Source organism: Rousettus aegyptiacus, unplaced genomic scaffold (assembly GCF_014176215.1).
Source record: "Rousettus aegyptiacus isolate mRouAeg1 unplaced genomic scaffold, mRouAeg1.p scaffold_m13_p_12, whole genome shotgun sequence".
In the NCBI taxonomy this organism is placed as follows: Eukaryota; Metazoa; Chordata; class Mammalia; order Chiroptera; family Pteropodidae; genus Rousettus; species Rousettus aegyptiacus.
In genome coordinates, this window is record NW_023416287.1 from 68,330,980 (window position 1) to 68,351,838 (window position 20,859).

Here is a 20,859-nt window from a genome sequence, read left to right on the forward strand (position 1 = left end):
CCTCTAATATCCAGGTGAGCTAACGAGTAGAGTGGAAGGAGGTCAGAAAAGGTAAGGTTCAGGCTAACTTCAGGTAGTCCTCTCACTAGTTTGTGCAAAGTGTAACTTAGGTCTTCTTCTCCCTTAGGCAACCATTGATATGTTATTCACTAATCAACAAAGAAATGTTTACACAACTACCTCTACATTTTTTCTCATGCTGACCTCTCCCCCCCCCCACACACACACATTTTTACATCTACTTCATTGAATCAAACCCTCACCATTCTTTAGATCTCCTCTGAGAGACTTTCAAAAAACATGAAATTATCATGCCGCACTATTAATTTTTGTTTCTCTTACTATCCATCTCGCTTGCTTTTTCGTAAGCTTCGTTATTAGGTATACTTCTCTCATGTGCGTCTTATTTGCGCAAGTTGATTTCTGGGCTCATGATGCCAGAGGAACTCACATATTTCTTTGTCTTGGATCCTTCTTATCATCACTTAGCACATAGTTTAGCAAATATATGTATATGTGAACGTACAATATATATTACATAACATACACATTTATTATCTCTATATAAATACATACTATATATTTTTCAATAACCAGTAGGTGTGTGTTATATAGGAAAGATGACTCAGTACGAAACTTTAACAATTATAACAGTTCAATAATGAAATATGGCTTTTCTTTCCAGGTTTTGGTACATTCCATTCATCTGTCCATCATTTGACTGACTTTCCCCAGAGATGATGTTATATGACTGCCTGAAGCAAATGCATATTTTCTCTTCCTGGGCAGAATTTTTCTCCTATAACCAAGGTGAGTTGTGCTGTGTACTGGAAGGAAACTTCAAAATTCTCTTTGTTGCTCTGTAAGATCTAGAGTCTAGAACAAAAGGTAAGTAGACTATTCCTTGTTTCATTTTCTCTGATTTTTCCCTCTGCCCTTTAACTCCTCCTAATGATCTAGATCCCAAGCAAAAGGTACATGTGAACTTGTCCCAGGGTCCCCGAGCCTTACCATGCCCAATTCCATTTCCATGGGAAAGAAAAGTTAATAAAATACTCTTCTAATAGTCACCACTAGTTCTTATAAATATTTTATTTTTAAGTTTCCTTTCCTTCCTCAGCTCTTGACTGTCCACATGTTAGAGAGGCATGGAAGGAGTCTGCTGTGTGCCTACTCTTGTCCACGTTCTCCAGGTTTTCAGTAGCTATAAAGACTTTTATTCTTATTGAACATCTTTTAGGGTTATTAGGGCATCACTAAGCTGAAGATTTGGGAGAGGAGTCGGATTTGTTTGGAATGGGGAACTAACACATTTGTGATGTGTAGTTATACATTTCACTAGAAGTGTTCAAGCACAAGTGTGTGTGTGTGTGTGTGTGTGTGTGTGTGTGTGTACATGTGCAGGTATGTGTATGAGAGAGGTTGATGCATTGGTGGGAAAGTTAGAGAAAATGTATATTTTCAGCCCCATGGGAAATTGTGGTCACCCTGTTGCTCCTGATTCATATTTATTTGAAACTCACATCCCTTTTTTTCTATCACATGGACATAGACATATATGTGTGTGTGTGTGTGTGTGTGTATACATATACATATATATATATATATATATATATATATATAATTTGACAGTGAGCTTGACTTAAATTCATGCTTTGTGTGTCACCCATATTCAAAAGTTTTGACATAATCACAAAAAAACTTTTGAGTGGGCATGATTGCATGTATTTAACCGGTCATTTGGGTATTTCCATCTATTCAACCATTCAATGGAAAGGTCCAGCCAATGCCCCTAATTTGACATTGTTAGTTGTGAGCTATTTTTTTCTCTTGTATCAACCACTGTGGCTAATTAGGCAGCAGATTTGAATCTTCATGAATTTTTCAGGCTGATACGTGTTCCTTCCCAGGGCTAATTTGCTGTTATCAGAGGAATGACTGGTGTACATTGTTGAAGGTGTCTGACCTTATTCTCCTATTCAGATTGAAGTAAGTTGGGGGACTGTGGCCAGGGAGGTCATTCAGTAAATCATCTCTCAGAAGACAGGCCTGCTTCAGAGAATGTCCTTTTCTTGCCCCCTTTAGCCTACCCCAGCCTCTGCCTGTGGGGCTCTATGAGAAGAATAAGATTAAATGAAACTTTTAACCAGAATTTCAGGAACTTAAAAAATTCAGTAGAGAACCCAGTTATAAAACTTATATAGAGACCTAGAATAATTCCATTCTATGAGCTTCCTGTGTTAACAATGAGGGGATTTGTCATACACCAGTACGGGATAGAATTTTGCATCGCTGAGTTGAGAAATAAGGAAAACTGCTCTATTATGTACTTTGCTATAGCTATTTTTGAGATGTTGGAAGAGTCTGGGTTTCCTGGGATGACAAAATAAGGTCATCCCACTTAACCTTTTCCTCTGTACATATGGAGAAAAGGCATTGTAGTAACCCACCCCTGCAAATTGTTGTTTTTCAATTACAACTGATTAGTGGTTGGAATTATTAATAAAAAGCATAGAACTATTTATGCCTGTTGAAAAAGTCATCAGTACTAATTTCCATAAGTTGGTTGCAATTTCCAGTAAGAGAATACCAATTAATTCATTCACTAACGATCGTAATGAGTTAGCCCAGTGGAGACTGGCATGGTAGTAAGAGCAGAAAAGTAGAGTTCGAGACTTCAGGGTTATAGATTACTCTTGACAATCCTCAGTACTTTAGATTTTTACCTAACCAGAATTAAAAAGTTCCTTATAAAACATGAAGAGATTATCTCAGGAAACATGGTTTCAATCCTCACTTCTTTCCTTTAACAATTTTTTTTTCTTAATTTTCCATTGGGGAACAAACTGTTGTATTTAGCCCTTTTTCTCCCTCATGATTTATATATAATTAAGGGCTCAGAAATGTTATCCTTCAGTTCTAAAAGAAGCTGCTACAGTGGAATACAAAGGGTCATTTTACTTATGGGTGTACATACTTTTTAATTAAAAATTATTTTATTGCTTTTGTTAAGTAATTAAAATTTACAAAGTAATTTCTCACAAATATTTATTAATATTAAGTTGTTTTTGGCATACACCAGTAAATTGCAAGCAATTGCTTTACTCTGCATGTATAATTAAAGTGACTAAGTAATTATATTTTTTCCTTGTATATAGTTGACACTATCACGTTTTTCTAAGTTTTGGTTCATTTTTATTTCCATTAGTGAATGCTTCATAGAAGCCAAGATAAGAGGTGTCAGTTAGCAAGGAGGAAAGCTGCTTCTCCTACTGAGCATTCGAGAAATGCAAACAAATATTTTCTGCCATGTTTGCATTCTTACATGCTTTGTTTTCCTAGCTGTCTTTCTTTTTCCTTTATCTACTGGCCCCGAACATTGTCATTATTATCTGGATGGTTATTTAAACATTTCTAAAATACATATCCTAACTAAAAATCTTAATGTTATATATTTAGACTTTTATTCAAATTGGAACAAATAGGTAATATGTCTATTCAGCTTTTACTCTGCTGAGTTCTTATCGTATCCTCTTTTGTTCTTCCGCTGATGTTATTAACTCCCTTACATTTTTCCTGATCATCAGCAAATGTCCCTAAGAGTTCCCAATGTGAGCCTCTGTGCCACATTCAGGGACTTCTATGCATATCAACTTATAGTCCTTACCTGCTGAGGAGCTCAGCATCGGATGAAGGGAAGGCTGAATCAACATGATGGTTTCTTCCCCAAATAAAGGAGAATGAAAAGCAAATGTGCAACAACATGCCTAGGAAACATCTGTTATTCTTAACCACAATACAGGATGAAGGGCTGCCAATGCAGAGAAGGTTAAGTAGCCGTGCAGGATCATGCTGAGAGTGGATTCCTTGGTGAATATCTCAGACAATGAAGGCAGAACCCAGGTCTCCTGCCTAAGCTGTGCATTCTGAGAAACAAAACCAGCAATTCTTTTTTTGGAACAAGAGAAATAGAGTGAGTTTTTCTGGATACTATTTGGAACAAGTCTTCAGTAGCAAGAAACTGGAGCTAAAGAAACAATTACCATAACCCAGATTTCTCTTGTGGCCAGGATAGAGTAACAGGGGCCGGATTTATCCTTACGCTTAAAACAATCCCTCAGAGGAAAAAAAAAAAAAAAAAGAAGACAAAACTTATAAAACAATGGATTCCAAGAATCTGGACCTCGAACAATAGATGGTGAACTATGAAAGATGGGAAACAAATGAACTAAGTCTTATAGTTTCCCGAATTGACTGCCTTGAGAGAGTTTCAGACTCTGGAGTAGAGTGGGGGGAGCCAAATGGAGCCCAGTGGACACCATGAGTTGAGAAGGTGGGGTTGGGATATTGAGGACGTCTGGATGGCTAGAGTCTGCAGGGCACATTGACAGAGAGGACAAAGCCACTCGTAGAGAGGAACCTGGAGATCTATAGAGGGTGACTCAGGATTTAGCAGAACACTGATTAGTGTGTACTGTGAGGAAACTGCTCCAAGCCAGGGAGAGAACCACCTGGAAGGATCACTGGAGAGAGCAAGTGGTGCTCTCATGGAGTCAGCATAGTGCCCATCTCCACCAGCCAGACTAGGAACCTCCGCAGTGATGAGGTTTTGGTAGCACTCAGAGGGCTCTTACCTCTGTAGTGAGATAGAAGTATCCCTGAGGTAAATGTTGCTGTGGTCTTGCCTAAAAATTCATGAAAGAGAGTCTCAAAAGAATCAGGCAATTTCAGGTGACACTGTAACCCACATTTGCAGAATGGTAGTTTTTGGAGAAGTGGGTAGAAGAGAAGTCTGCATTGTGGAAAGCTTTGCTGGCATCACCTTGGTTGCTGGCCAGAAATAATGGCCACGAATGGCAATGAGAACTCATATACTCAGCCATAATGAGAATTCCTGCAAACTCCACTCTGCCACCAACAGATGATCCTAGAAGAACGTCCACATTCAAAAAATCAGTAGTAAACAGAAAGGCACATAGACCCATTCTTTAAAAAGGATCAAAGAAACAGGACAAACAAAAGAATGGTACCTTGCGAGAGAATATGCTCCAGAAAAATTTTATCATATTTCAACTGGAAAATGGGATTGAACATATTATCAAGATTTTATTTTAGTGGAAAATAAATGCCTCTATTAAATAAAATATAAGGTAGAACAATTCAGAGGTGCAAGAGATTCTGTTAGATATAGCATGAGGATTGAAGGAGATAGAACCAGGACTGGAACAGCTTGTAAGATAAAAAGAAAACCATCACAGAAAGAATCCCTACTTACAGCACAAGGTAGAAAAAACTCTGAAGAAAACAAACAAACAAACAAACAAGCAAAAAATAATAATAAAAAAAACAAGCAAAAATATTAAGAGAGATGAACATTGGGTTTGCAAATAGTAAGCCAGAAGAAATGGAATGAACAAGATTGAAAACACTGTAATGATAGCTATGAAAGGAAAAGAGGTTTGAGCATGTCTGAGAAGTACCCCTAAAGAAAAGAAATGAAATACTAGATGAGAAAACTCTAAGTATTAAGACTTTTCACAAATAAAGGAAGATTTGAATCTTAGTAGTTCCTATACTTTTTTTCAAAACCCAACACAAGGTTTTCTTCCCCAGAAGCCTGTGTTTGACTAACTCCACACTGAACTACTCTATTTTTTTCAGCCCCAGTTAGTATACATTATAATGCATCTTTCCTCCAATTATTACACTAGCTTTTGTTGTTGTTGTTTTTAGTTTGAATAATTATGCACTTTTATGAGGAATGAGGCCGGGTCTTTCTCCTTTGATGTCCCCTTCTACACTTTACACAGACTCTTTGCAGAGTCCGGGCAGTGTAAACAGTAGAGCAAGTGTATGAAATGCAGCGGTCTCTGGGTGCTGATTTGACAGACCAGTTCTGTTACTAAGAATGCCAGTTAGCCTTCTCTTACTGATTTTCTTTTGCTTTCTTAAAGTTAAGTGAATAACTGAAGAACAGACATTCGATTAAGACATTAGAGGTTAAAATGTACTTTTTTTTTTTCTATTTCCAAATATTCTGAGTCAATTAAAGGTGCAGATACTATGAAGAGTTCTGGTCAAGGAGTGAGGGCACTGAAGTTCTAGTGCAGGGCTCACCACTAACTAGCTGTGTACCCTCAGATATGTCTCTTGATCTTTGTTCTGTTGCATATTGGGGCAAGAACAGTCCTGCCTCATGATAGACTCTCATAATTATATTTTGAATAAAGGATTAATTAGTTTCAGTTTCTTCCTATGTAAAATGAGGGGTGTGCACCAGCATGGTCTCTGTAACATGTTTCCACCATAAAAATCTGAAAACAACCTGCTTTCCTCTGATCGGTAAGCATTTCTGCTGTGTATTTTAATTGCAGTATCTCTGCAGATGCCTATTATTTTTACAGAAGATGTGCTTGTCTTCACATGTGCCGTTGACACTTTCCATGTAGATTTTAATGTCCATCCTAACTTGCACAACTTGTGAGAATGAACAGCCAGACAAAAAGTCCAGAGGGCATGCTGAAGGTTTCTTACAGGGAGCTTATAGCCTGTCTCCTTTGGCTAATTTGCGAAAGCATTTTTTGATTTAAAACAGAAGGAGAGCGAATCCCTGGGAGAAAACTCACATCCACTAATGTTCCTTCTGGAGTGAGTTATGAGAGGAAGCCCCAAATGGATTATAGACGAAGGTTAAACTTTGAGACACTAATTTATTGAAAAGGTAAAGATGGTAAAAGAACAAAAAGTACCCTGAACGCTATGTCCGCATGTCCTTTTTGCCCCATGCTCCGTGAGTTCCAGTAATGTAAGGACCTCTAAAAGGAATATCATATCTGCAGAGGCAATGTCACCCAGATTCTTAAGGAAAACCTTTTTTTACCTTGGAAACAATTGAAGTGATCATTTTAATTGGGTTCTCCAATTAGATAGTAATAGACAAACTTTACAAAAGGTATTTCATTTTGAAAGACAGCAAGCATACTAGAGTTGTATTCAGGAAAAAAAATATTTTTGTATGATGAATACAGTGATATTTGGTGCTATATTTCACCAATTTGAAGGTGTTTATGATTGTCACATTTCTAAATCATATAACTAACAAAATCTTACAATTTCTGTAGGTGAGGTGAGAGTTGGGTCCAGTTTTCATCAAGTACACATATGTAGACCTGGTTATAATTCCTGGCCGTGAAGCCTAGTAGCCATAATTTCTCAATATTTTAATCAATACATCTTGTAAGGGCCATTTGAGGAAGGAATATTCATATTGATTCTTTTCTGAAAAACCTGTGTTGACACCATCTATTAGGCTAAGATGCTTTCATCTAAACTTGCAGAATAGCGGGCAGTGGTTTGAAGGTTGTGGATACATTAATGGAGTAGTCTTTTAAGAAATGCTGCATTGCTGGTATGCTCAAAGAAGAGGACACAGAGGATAGTATATGTAAATCTTTATTTATTTTCTAAATATCAATACTTTAACATCTATTTTTTTTATTTTCTCTTCAAATTCCAGCTAATAAGTCACATATCCACAGAGCTCTCATTAAGTACTAGTGTTTGAGTGCCTGTTGAAAAGGTTGTGATCAGATGAACTTTGGAGAGTATACTTTAAAAAATCTTTATGGGATTCTTCAAAAGTCTTTTTCTAAAAATTGGGTGTGATAGATGAATACATAAATTGCCTCTCTTAATGGTCTCTATATCCATACTCTTTGCAAGATGACTTTGCACCAAGAATGAGGAATCTATATCTCTGCCTTTTGAACCTCGGCTGCCCTTGTGATTTACTTTGACCAAAGAAATAAGGTGGCAGATGGTGTATCACTTTTAAGCCTTAAGAAGCTTTGCCCACTTAGACCCTCTTTCATAATACTGTCATCACCACATAGATAATCCTGAGATAGTCTAATGGAGGTTGAGAGACCACATGGAGGAGAGTCTAGTTGTCCTATCAAGGGCATCCTAGACTACCCTAAAGCCAATCAACTTTCAATAACTCAGCCAAGATCAGCAGAGTTACCTTACTTTACATATAGACTTTTTATTGAGCCCTGCCAAGAATATAATTGACCAACTGACCTATAGACTCATTAGCAATAAAAAAAAAAATGCTTATTATTTTAAGCCAATGAGATGAAGAGATTTGTTACACAGCAATAGCTCACTGATACATGAGGGACAGCATATGCTTCTCTGCTAAAATCAGGTCAGCTTCAAGTTCACATCAAGATGCTTTTTCTGAAAGTGTTTTGAAGCTCTTGAATCCCACATATTCATCTATTTCTGCATTTCCCAGGAGTAGAAGCACTGAAATTCTGTATGACAGCCTGCTCTTGAGATATTTTCAACTTAGTTGGAATCAGGATTTGCCAGAAATGTTGTGAGACAGCTTGTTTAAGTGAGATTTCCGGCTCAGTTTCTTTTTTTAAAAAAGAGGGAGAAAAAGAAGTAAAAACATGATTTTTAGATGGAGTTTATCTGTGCTGGACACATTTGGACATGTAGCTAAGGAGAACCAATATGTAAGAATCTTTAAGTTCTTTAGAAACTTTGACAAAGTTTTAATTCACCTGAGAATTTTTAAGATAAAATGTTTGAAGTGTTCTTCCAAACTAATAACACTGACATCACAAATTACATCAATCTCTCACTCATCAAAAATGTTCTGTTTACAGAGTGCTCTGTAATGGATTTTTGGTTGTTGTTAAGTTGGATACGCTCTTTTACTATCTTGCTTGTAAATTATTGGAAGATTGTCTTTTTTTCTTTTCAGGCCTTACACTGTAAGTTGAGTTTTAGACACCTTACTATTTGGTTAATATTTTACATTTCAATTTTTCAATTCAAACCAGGGCACCAGAGAAGGATATGAATAAAACTTAAACTATAGGTGCACATTTAGAAAAAAGAAAGAGCAAATGATGAATATGTATGAAACTTATTTAAAATGCCATATTTATGAGGAGAGGAAAAATATTGGAGCCTCGCTTTCCCTTTACATATTTTCAAAACACCACATGGGATTGAGTGGGACCAAGTGAAAAGTATAAAATTGTTGGGTGTGGTGGATGTTTAAGTGTGGCAGTGCATTAAAAAGTTGGCAACGTGAATTCTCTGGGCTTGTGGGTAGGAAGATACAGGCAAGCCTTGGGATTAAGGAGAGACAAATAATCTAGTTAGTGCCTGATTTTTAATGGGACATTTGGCAGAATGCTTGCCCTCTTTTTATGTCAGTTTATTTCATCCTAGAGTCCAAGAGTGCAAAGGCCAAGTTGCTCCTCAGTGGGCCAGGTCATAGGCTTGCTTTTGCTTCTACAGTATCCTTATTGCTTCTGTGTCTGTTCTGTACCTGAACAAAATCAGAGTGATGGTGACAACAATGCCACCTTGTTATAATAGGCAGTGAAAGGGATGAAAGAGCCAGAGGAAATAGTTGACTCGAGAGATTTTAGTTCAGCTGGGAGTTATTTCACTCATTCTTTGCTCAGGCCAGTATTAGGCCCTGAGTGGTTGAAACAAGAAACAGAAGGGACAGGGGCTGTACTCTCCAACTCAGCGATGTCACATAGTATTGGTGCCCAAACCCTGAAAAATTATTCACGGGCACACGAGACATGGACAGAGGAGTCAGCGTTCATGAAGAAGTTTCTGGTTAAGTAAAGCATGGACAGCTGTTATTTGGGAGTCCGTGCATCAGTAGACATGAATAATGTAGATCTATGTATTAGCATAGAAAAGCCTCAAGTTATGACCCACAGGCTAATACCACTTGGTGTTATTATAAACTAACTAAACAAAACTATATTTCTACCTTGGAAGCGTAAAAATTTATAGACAAGGATGGAGGTGGCATACACAAAAGAGTTACCCCTGGGAAAAGGTGCTGAGATACAGGGAGGGGGCTCGTCAGGAAGTATTTTAGTATCTCGTCACTATAACACGTTATGTGCTAATTGAATTAAATATACAAATTTCAAATAATTAAAATAAGTGAATAGTGCCCCACTAGACACATAAAAACCAGAGGCATTAACCTTCAGGTTACTTATTTTCTGTCTACAGAAATAAGACTTTTAGAGGTATTTCATATTTTAACAGTATGAAATATGCTCTTTTTTTTGATTTCTATAATTACCACAATAGGTTAATTAAGATCCATCATCCCATGTAGATACAATAAAAAGTAAAGAACAGAAAATTCTTATTCTAATAAAAATTCTTAGTATCTAATCTCTTAACAACTTTCATATACATCACACAGCAAAGTTAATTGTGCATTACATCCCTAGAACTTTCTTATAACTGGCAGTTTTCACCTGTTGACCACCCTCCTGCAATTCCCTCTCCCCTAACCCCCTGCCTCCGGTAACTATGAGTCTGCTCTCTTTGTCTATGAGTTTGGTGGAGATTTTTGTTGTTGTTTTTTTATTTTTAATTAGAGTCCACATATAAGTGAGATCATACAGTATTTGTCTTTCTGCATGTGTCTTCTAGGCCGATCCATGTTGTCAGAAATGGTAGGGTTTCTTTAGTTTTAAGGCTGTGTGTCTATCATATATATATATATATCTCACAACAACTTCTTTATCCATTCATCTATTAATGAACATTTAGGTTGTTTCCACGTCTTGACTATTGCAAATAATGCTGCTATGACTTGGAGGTGCAGTATCTTTTCAAGTTAGTGTTTTTGTTTCTTTTGTATATATTTCTAGAAGTAGACTTAATGGGTCATATTAATGGGCAGTTCTATTTTTAATTTTTTGAGGAACCTCCATACTGTTTTCCATAGTGGCTGTAACAATTTACCTTCTCACTAATAGTGCACAAGGGTTTCCTTTTCTCTGCATTCACACCAGCATTTATTTCTTGTCTTTTTGTTGATGATCATTCTAATGGATGTGAAGTGATAACCTCATTGTGGTTTTAATTTGCATTTCCCTAATCATTAGTGATGCTGAGCAGTTTTTCATGTACCTGTTGGCCATTGTGTATCTTCTTTGGAAAAATGTTTATTAAGGCCCTTTGCCATTTCTTAATTGGATTATTTGTGGTTTGTTTGTTTGTTTGTTTCTTTTGCTGTGTAAAATCTTTTTAGTTTGATGTAATCCCATTATTTTTTAAATTACTTTTTTTTTTTTTTTTTTTTGGCTTTAGGAGTGATTCCATTACTATGTATGTCCTCTAAGGTTTGTCCTCAGCCCCCACTTCCTTTTGCTGGAAACTTTTACCCATTTCCACAGATCAAAGACAACCTTCAACAGAATGGCTTGCTTAATCTCTGTTTCCACTTTCACTTTTTTTCCACTTTGTTAGACATCTCCTCTTACATGTCCTGTCACCATTTTTGGCTCAATTTTTTTAAACCTAAATCTACCCCACCACACACATCCCTAAATGGGTTGCTTGTGTCGACTCCTTGATTTCTACCAAAGACTTTGTCATTCTTCAGTGTCCCACACATAGGAGCCTAGTTTACACTGTAATTACCAGCTTTTCATTTCCATTACATTCACAATATCCCACCTGGTCTTCCTGCCCAATATCTTTTGCATCTACGGTTTCATTTAAATCTGTACTTTTCCTTATTGAATTCTCTCAACCAAAAGCACAACCAAAAGTGAAGTAAAAACTTATACTACTTCTTTGAACAACTGATAACCTCCAAATATTTATTAATATACCTGCGTTTTCTGATTTATAATGGTTATTCTGGTTTCAGTTACACAGTTGCCACTTTCTCATTCTCAATTATTAATCAATCACCAAGAATTTACCAGGTCCAGTTTTAAGCCATGGGAGGTATAATAGACACAGAATACATGAGCTCTTATTTTGAGTAACTAATTGATGAAAGAATTCATCAATACATAAAAGAAGTGGCTTAAAATTTTTTTCATAGCAGTATAGAATATGCACAAAAAGCCGTGGAAACTAAATTCATGAAACTTCTTCACTTCTTCACTTCCATAAACATTAAGTGTCTACTACCTGGCAGACACTAATGTAGAGCTGAGGATATGGCATAAATAAGTCAATATGCCTTGCCTTTGTGGGGTTTTCAAGTGCGGGGCAATAGGTACTGAATAGGTTATCAAATAATTAAGATGGTTTCAGAGAGTAATAAATTCTATAAGAAAAAAATACAGGGTGATATGACAAAAAGGGCCTGGGGATGCAATTTAGCTAGAAAGATCAGGGAAGCCCTCTCCGAAGAGCTGCTGTTTAAGTAGAAACCTAATGTCAAAGGAGCCAGCTAGAGGGCATCTGGAGTTATAAGCTGGGCTCACTCTAAGAGCAGAGCTAAGATCATGAGCTTGGGGTACTTGTGGGATCACCAGATGAAAGAAGTGCTCAAAAATGATGAGAAACAAAGGGAATTGTATTGAATACCATGGGCCACTGGTCATTTGAAAGTTGGGAATATAGAGCAAGACTTGTGTGGAAGGAGCAAAGTACCTTTAGAGGGAAATTTCACAAATGCCCCCTCTGTAACCCTACTTTGATGAACAAGTGGCCCTTTCTGACCACACAGACTATGAAAAATCTCTCCAGAAGGCTCTCTCTGCCCCACCACACACGTGTCTATGGAGTAGCTTTAAAATCAGATGGATATGCAGGGAAAAGAAGTAGGAATTTACCAGGGAAGGGAAAAGCTAAGTGAATCAAAATTTTCCTAATCGGTTTCCAGAGGCATTTGTCTATGCAAGAATGAGATGTTTGATATTCTGGTTGAGTAAGTTCTTGATTCCAGGTCATCAATTATGATAATAGAACAAATCAAAAAGTTTCCAGCAAATAGAAATTCTTCATTTCCTGGCTCCCACTCAAGTTTATTGATTGAACTATTGGGTAAGACTATAAATTTCATGTAGAAATGCTAGAAAAGCTTTTGGCTGGGCCCTTTACTCTTTTCAATCTCAAAAATGGTTTGATGTGCCTGTGACAATTAGGATGCTTCATTCCTCCTCTCCTCTGCTTGTAGACAGAGGCAGGTGCTTTATGGATAAAATTGTCTTCACTCTTGTCATAGTGGGAATGGCTGGCCATATATATGACATGTTGAATTAAAGATATCTATGACCTTCATCTTCTTCCAAAATATTCCCTCCACTTGTCTTCTACAATTACTTAGAGTTATAAAATATAAGTTCCTCTTTAAACAAATATATGTTTCTAGGAGAGGAGGGAAGGCCTGGTTGTGTGACTTATTTATCTTTCTAAATAAGTTTATATTAATATTTATATGTATGCGCATGGGGACATAGTACAAAGTACTAAAAATTATATAAGATTTGGACGCTAAAGACTTAAACAAGGCCCAGTTCCCCTTCTCAGTAGCTGTGTGACTTGGCAAATTGCTTAATTTCTACAAACCAGTTTTCTCCTGTGCTAAACATAAACTTTATCTGAAGTTTAAATGAGATTGTGTTGTAGTTTTTGTAAATATAAAAGCAAATAAATGTAAACTATTGAAATAGTTATTAATAGAATAGTAGAGATTTGATTTTAAGGTTGTTTTCATTATCATTTTGGAAGGTACTGGAATCCTGAAAGGATTTTAAACAGCAAATTTTGTGTCTTTTGGATAAATTCAAAATATAATTAAAAGAATAACATTTAGCGATTACTTATTATGTGTTGGAGAAGATGCTGTGTGCCTTACATATATTCTCATTGCATCCTCGCAACAGCCCAGTGAGGTAGTTAACACCCAAAATACAATGAGTAATCAGGGTTATACAAGTTAATGTACTTCCTTAAGCTCACATATCAGTAACTAGCAGAGGTCTTCAACTTGGTTGCTTAATCATTCAGTAGCCCTGCCTTCTGCTCACCGCAGCACACCAATGCCAGGGTTGCAAAACTGAGAAATCAGAACCCAAAGTAAGTAGCTAGTGAAGGTGATGGAAAGTAGAAAAGAAGTGCTCACTGGGAAAGCAAGCTGGAAACTATCCTCATAGTCTTCCTAATTTTGCTTGCAAGTATCACTTTGTAAATACCCTCCTTTTTTTTTAAGCTCTAATGTTCTTCCAGGATTGTATATTTGATCCCAAGATGAAATAATACCTCCAAATCTCCATTCTTTCCAACATAATTTTCTCTTGGACTCCATTCTGCAACTTGTGCCCAGAGGAAGAACATCATGATGTTTATCATCTTCCCTTCTCTTACTCTCTCACACAATTACCTGGTTTTGTCTTTGAGGCATTTGCATTAAACTCCTAACACTCTAACCATCCACTTAGAATTATATGTTGTTGAATGAAATAGGGAAAAAAAAGGTAAGAAGAAAGGATTTTTCTGACATTCAAGATCTGGAGAGTCTCTGGACATCTTGAGTGACATATTTATACTTAGATGACTAAGTAGAGACCACCTTCAATAACAGATTGTAAACAGATGACCTCTCGAAAGTGCCTTCTCCCTGAACTCTAAGTGTTAATGTTTCTCCTAGAAATTCTTCTTTAATAACTTTAGCTGACACAAGTTCTCATCTAAGTAAAATCCACCCATTTTGGGCTATATCTCCTCCCTCTGAAATCTGTAAGATTGTCATATCTTTTTCACTAATTAGAATACATGGATCTCTCTTTAAATATGAGAACACTATCACTTCAACTGTTTGGCTGTAAATTCCTGGCAGACAGGGATGGTGTCTTGTTTAGGTCACTTTTCCAAAAAAGTTTCTGAGTACCTGCATAATCTGCCCCAAGTCTACATTCCTTTGGGAAGCCTGTTCTGAATACTACTGCACAAACATATACAGCTTCTTTCTCTATTTCCCTCTTATATTTTTAATCAGTACTATTTACTTCATGGTCTTAATTATTTGATGTGGCTGTGTTTTATATTCCGAATTATGATTTCAAATCCTGTAAGATAAAGGTCATGAATTTGCTTTCTATGCATTTCTTCCCAGGCCTAGCCATGGTAGAAGAAAAGTGTTCATTTCTCAGTAAATTATGATGAATGAATTGCATGCATACATGCATGAATGAATGAATTTCTCTCCTTGTGACCGTAGAGCAGTATGGCATTTGTAATTTCTCTCCTGGCATTTCAGTTGGCTTAGTGACTTTTTATTGGATAATTACTGCCCAAATGATTTCTATATCTCTCAACCACCATTTGAAAAGTCAAATTTAGAGAGCAGAATGATTGTCTGCAGAAACATCTTTCCTTTACGAGGAAAACCCAGCCTCTTACCTCCTTCTACCTGTGCCTGAAAATCTGCCCTCTCTCACTAATAAAAATGATTGAAAAGCACCTTGAAAATACAAAGTGCCATATAAATGCTAACTGAGGCAATAATAAAAACAGTAATAATAACTGTTTGCTGATAAACGTCACTTTCAGGCCCAGGGGAGACATTTCGCAGGGGAAAAGCAGAATGGGTCCTGTGCTTGTCCCTGGGCCATGCCTCACTTTGAATCACACTGTTCTCCCTCCATTTGGACACCGTCATTTGCAATGGTCATGAAATAGTACTGGTATGTAAAATTATTATCATCACCCATATTGTAGAAAGCAATGTGTAGCCAAGTAATCCATTACCTGACAATTGCCAGGGTTACCTCACTCAAGCTGGTCGTTTAGAAAATAAATGGACTTAGGAGTGAGTGCACAAGGACTGCTCAGCTCCCATTGGCCTCAGCTCAGCCCCTGGCACAGCTGCAACATTCACTCCAACTTTGTTCAGCCCCGAGCTGAGTTGTATCAAGAAACTGAGCCAATATGGTAGAATTTGAAAGGTTCTAGGGCGTCTCATGGACTTCCTCTTTGTGTCTCTATCCCTTTCTCTATTGAAAAATATGAAAGCAGGGACAGAGAAGATGAGACTCAGGGCAGAGTTTAATGGGAGAGTAGGAGAAGAAAGTAATTGAGAGTGTAAAATGTAGACCTGAGTGCATTCTTGTGAGGGATGCAGCGGGTGTTCTAAGAGAAGCACTCACCCCAAGAGTCCTGCAAGTGAGAGAGAAGGCAGAGGGCACTCTGGCACACTGACTTTTAGCAACAGAGGGAGAGGAAAGATATGTGAGGGAGGGAGATCCAGATATGATAAAGTGTTATCCATGCTGATTTTACAGACTGCGTCCCCTCTCAGTGAACATTTACAGTCAGGCAAATCATGTTCATTCTCTCTTCTGGGTTCCTCCTCCTCCATGCAGGACTCACAGTACTCCTTGGTCTTCTTCAGAGTCCAATTGAATCTGTCTTTTTCTGTCTCCACGGCTACCACTACAGTTCACCTGGATGTCCCACACTTAACTCACTCTACTTATCCAAAAGCACTCAATACCTTCAACTTCTCAGAGCCAGTTCCTTCTCTGGCTTGTAGAGCCACTCCCTGCCATTTTATCAGTTGTCAGTCTTCGCTACTTTCCCCTTTCCCTGCTTCATACTTCCCCCATCTAGTCAGTGGCTAAGACCTCTGATTTATCCTCTGTCCATCTCCTCCTCTCTATTCTCAGTGTTACTCCCAAAGGTCAATACTTTAAGGTAAAAGAACATGAAATGTCCTGATCTGAGCTGACCTTGAGGTGTACATGCTGGGGAGAGGGAGTGCCGTGACGTTGGGGCCTTCTTCATGGGCAGAGGAGGGGGGTCTCAGAAAGAAGCTGAGTTTACATGGAGCCCCTTTCAGAGATTAAGGGCAGAAAGCCAGCTTTCATTTATTATCATATATAACTTTTAGGCCTGAGATCAAAGACGTAAGGATTTTGTAATATACGATAACATTTATAGCTTTCAGTTGTTTATGGCTTTCAGTTGTTTATAGTTTTGATATTCCTGTACCTATTCCCCTGAATTATTAGCAATACAATCTCCATAAAGAAAGGGCCCAAGTGCTTTTTTTAGTGGTGCTAAAGAAGTGGGATGCTGGGAAGAATGTGGAAGATGATTGCCACTTTTGAGGGGAAAAACCCCAAGGGATAGAGGGAGTTGTGGCAGCTGCTAAGAATAGGGGAGGGTGGAAGAAGCCTATATTGCTGCCTCCCTTGCTCTTTTGCCTCCATCAAAAAACACACAGAGCAGGGGCAAGGCCAAAAGTAGGTTCTTAGGACCAAGTCACTGTGTATAAGACACTTTATATACACTGTCACTAGTGTATATTTTAACTTTTCACCTAGGTATGCCTAGGTGAAAAGTTAATATATATATTATTACAGATGAGAAGCAATGGTACAATATAGCTATTATTCTTCCATGGCCAATGTTCCTTTCCCATCTCTACTTCTACTAGTATTTTCAACTGGTAAGGCTGTTAGTCCCTGCTTCTCCTGCCCCAAATCTATACATGTGATCCATGTTTATGAATTACCATATACCATTTCTCTGCTGAGGAGTCCAAAATGATCTTATTACTTAGGGATTGAAGGGGATACTTTGAAAGAGAGGGTATCTCTCCTAAGTGATGAGATGACAGAGCCATGTAGGCTGGAAGTCTCCCATGTCCATCTTTGCTGCCATGTGGAATGAACCTATTGAGATTAAGTCCAGATTAAAATCAGAGCCAAAAGACATAATGTGGATTTAGTGGAGATGAGAGCAATGACAAAGGCGCTGAAAGGCTTTATACCTTTGGCTTCCTTCAGGCCTCTATCCAAATATCACCCTCTCTGACCACCTGGTAAACAAACAAACAAAGAAACAAACAAACAAACACCAGTGACTTCTATTCTGCCCAATTCTATGCTATTCTTTTCCATAGCACTTATCACTACCTGTCATCTTATATATTTAGAGATTTACACCTAGAGCCACTCTTAACCCAAGGTAGACCCCCAACCAATATTTGCGAAACAGATAAATGAGTCATTTCAACTACTGGATCCAGCATATGTATGACTAAAGCAGTCCTCATTCCTTGGACTTCCTCTCACTCACACAAGCTAGTTTGGTCACTTTTCGACACATGCAAGCTTGGGTTGAATTTCTGTCACTTAGTAATAAGATCTCTGACTAATACGTGGTATGCCACATCCACCTTCCCATAGCTGGTTCATGGTAGAGCCAGGAGCAAACCCGGGTCTCACAGACCCTGAACCATTGCTTTTCTAGACACCAGTGTCCCACTGGGGCATGATCCATTCACTCACTGATATTTTAGCCTGATGGGCTTTGAGAGAGAATTTTATCCCAGCAGCTGACACACTGGTCAGCTGGGGGAGGAAAGGGTCACAAGCAGCCTGGACGGACTGTACTTTGGGAAGGGTCAGGATGTGATGATTTCCCTTTGTTCGAACTGGCCTAATAATTCACTTTTTCACCAGGGCCAATCATCTTTATGAAGACATTTTATGATTTAAATTCTTTGAAGCTTTAGCTGACACTAAGTCTGAGAAAAACATAAAAAAAATTCATAGACCTCTAGGCTCAGGAAGGTCTATGGTAAGCAAGTGAAACTATAGCCTCTCCCCATGATGGAGAAGGATGAAGACATAGTCTGCCCTTGCTGTGGCTGGGGCTTTGTGATAATAGATTATTCCATATACATTTGAAATAAAATATACAACAAGACTAAATTTTAGTTATGGATATTGATTTTATTGACTAAAACCTCCTCCTCACAAACTCCATGGTTTGTCTAACAGAAATGTTACCATTTGACTAGGGTAAACAGGAGAGAGCCTAGAGGTCCATGCACTGAATGAATAACGAAGGCTGAAGATGTTTCTCCTGAGAAGGGGTCTTTGGAATTAAGACATCATGACAGTCTGTCTTTTGTGTCTCTGGGATTACTCCCTCTCCACCAGTTTCTCTTTTTCCTCAGGCTCCTAGTTCTCCTTCGCAGTACCTGCCCTCAGATCCCTCATATATTACAAGCTATAAATGACCCCAAATCAGTCTAAACCATGCTTTGATTACAAAGGAGAATGCCATTTAAGTTAAAAGCAGGCATTTTAATGGAACAACTATAGGCACAGTGACCAAATGGGGAGTACAGGGAGTCCCCAAAGTGTTCTTATTATTCTTGAAACCTTCTTATGCAGCAGATATCAATCAGTTCATTGCACTGAACATGGAAGTTTGGGTGTTTCTCAGTTCAGCCGGGACTAGAGATAGTACTTTAGCCATTTTGATGCACATTAGCATTTAGGCTTCAAGGTGCCTTTAGTGCAACTTGAAGCTGTGGGAAGGCATTGCCAAAGTGTGGGCCCTAAGTGAGGCAGGTGAGTCTAGTAGGCTGAGAAAGCAGGTGTCTTTCAGGACAAGGCACGGCATCCTGGAATGCTGGATGTCAAGATTTGGAGAGCCTGACTTGATCCGTCACTTCGAGAATCAGTTTGCTTTCCTGCTGGAGAGCTTCCCCCAGTATGCAGATTACTTAGCACATAGCGAATCTGTTATTCTGATTCTCCATCTCCAGTGGCATTTCCCTTAATCCATCTTAATAGACTCCCTCTAGAACCACACCCTGGATCGTGTCAAATGCCCAGGCACACGCTTGGGCTAAATCATCTTTTCATTGCAGGTTTCTGGGACTTCTCTTACTGTTTCTGCTGCCTTGACTGGCTACACCATTCATACCCACACCTCTCACTCCAAATAATAAAACCTCTTAAGTCTTCGCATTTGTCTGCATTCAGCCCTACTATTTAACCTCTTTAATATTTAATCCCTTCACCCGATAAAAAGGAAGTACTAATAGGTAGAGCCCATTATGCAGATTATTTTGTGAGGATTGAATGACTTAATAAAAATAAATGAGGGAAGGCTTCCTGTGATGCCTTGGCTTCATTATTTGGGGTGAGTACTCACTCATTAAGTGTTGGCTCCTAGTGATAGTGATGGAGACTGTGATAACAGTAGCAGTGAAGACACAATCTCCTCAGCCTACCCTTTTAACCACCTTATCTTTGACAGGTGGATCAGAGCCTAGAGTGTGCATGGTGTCAGAGTTTATTAATAGGCAGGTAACTGTACCAAGTTTTTAAATTTGTCCTTAGTATTTCACTCCTCATTCTTCGGCAAAGACTTGTCCCTGGGGGAAAGCCAGCCATGGCTCTTCATTTCTCTTCCATCATCGCTAAGACATGAGTAGATCATTTAGGTCAGGATGTGCATATGTATGTGTAGGGGTGTAATCTTTTTGTAATATCCCACCCCTGTACTATGAAGATGTCACCTACATTTTTAATTATAGGACAAGCCATGTTATATTTTCTCCTGTGTGTCATCACCAGGCTCTCTGAGTTGGGAAGCAGATCTCTTTTTCCTCTTTTTCTTTCTTATATATTTATTTATTTATGGAAATTAACTAATAGCCACACTGATAATATACCTCTAATTAAACATTCAGTGTTCTTTACTTTCTTGGCAAATATCATCCTTTGGAAATAATTTAAGTGTAATATGTCATCTGATTTTAAAAGTCTGATATATTTGTATTTTCTTTTATTAACCAGCTATTGATTTTTCTTTGTTGGTCAATATCAGCATTTATTAAGTTGAAGTTATTGTTCATTAGTCAACTATGGTCTTCCAAACTGAGGCATTTAAAAAAATATTAACTATAGATATGTTCATATATAGGGCTTTATTTTATTAGCTATGTGTTAAAACAGAATTCATGTTTAGTCTCATGAACCAGGTACATTTATTCAATATATTTTCTAAACCCATAGATTACCTTATTCAATATTAAAAATTTCTGCCTGTAAAGAATGTTTGAGTGCGGCCCTAGCACATGTTGCTAAAGTTACGTGTCAGACACCCCCAGGCCTGGTTCTGGCCTCCTGTTGAAATTTGACAGGCAGAAAATTTTTTCTGATTGTTTGATAAATTTGCACAGACTTCTGGGGCCCAAAATAACATGGCTGAGCATCATGTTGCCTGAAATTGTCAGAG

The 20,859-nt window shown here is 38.0% G+C and overlaps 1 long non-coding RNA gene across 1 annotated transcript in view; it reads left to right on the top strand.

Moving 5' to 3' along the window:
- Positions 1 to 691: 691 nt before the first annotated feature.
- Positions 692 to 20,859, top strand: part of LOC107517389 — a 47,377-nt gene continuing 27,209 nt past the window's right edge. The window contains exon 1 of the long non-coding RNA XR_004953709.1: positions 692 to 810. This is a non-coding gene — a long non-coding RNA (uncharacterized LOC107517389). The remainder of the gene's footprint in view (positions 811 to 20,859) is intronic.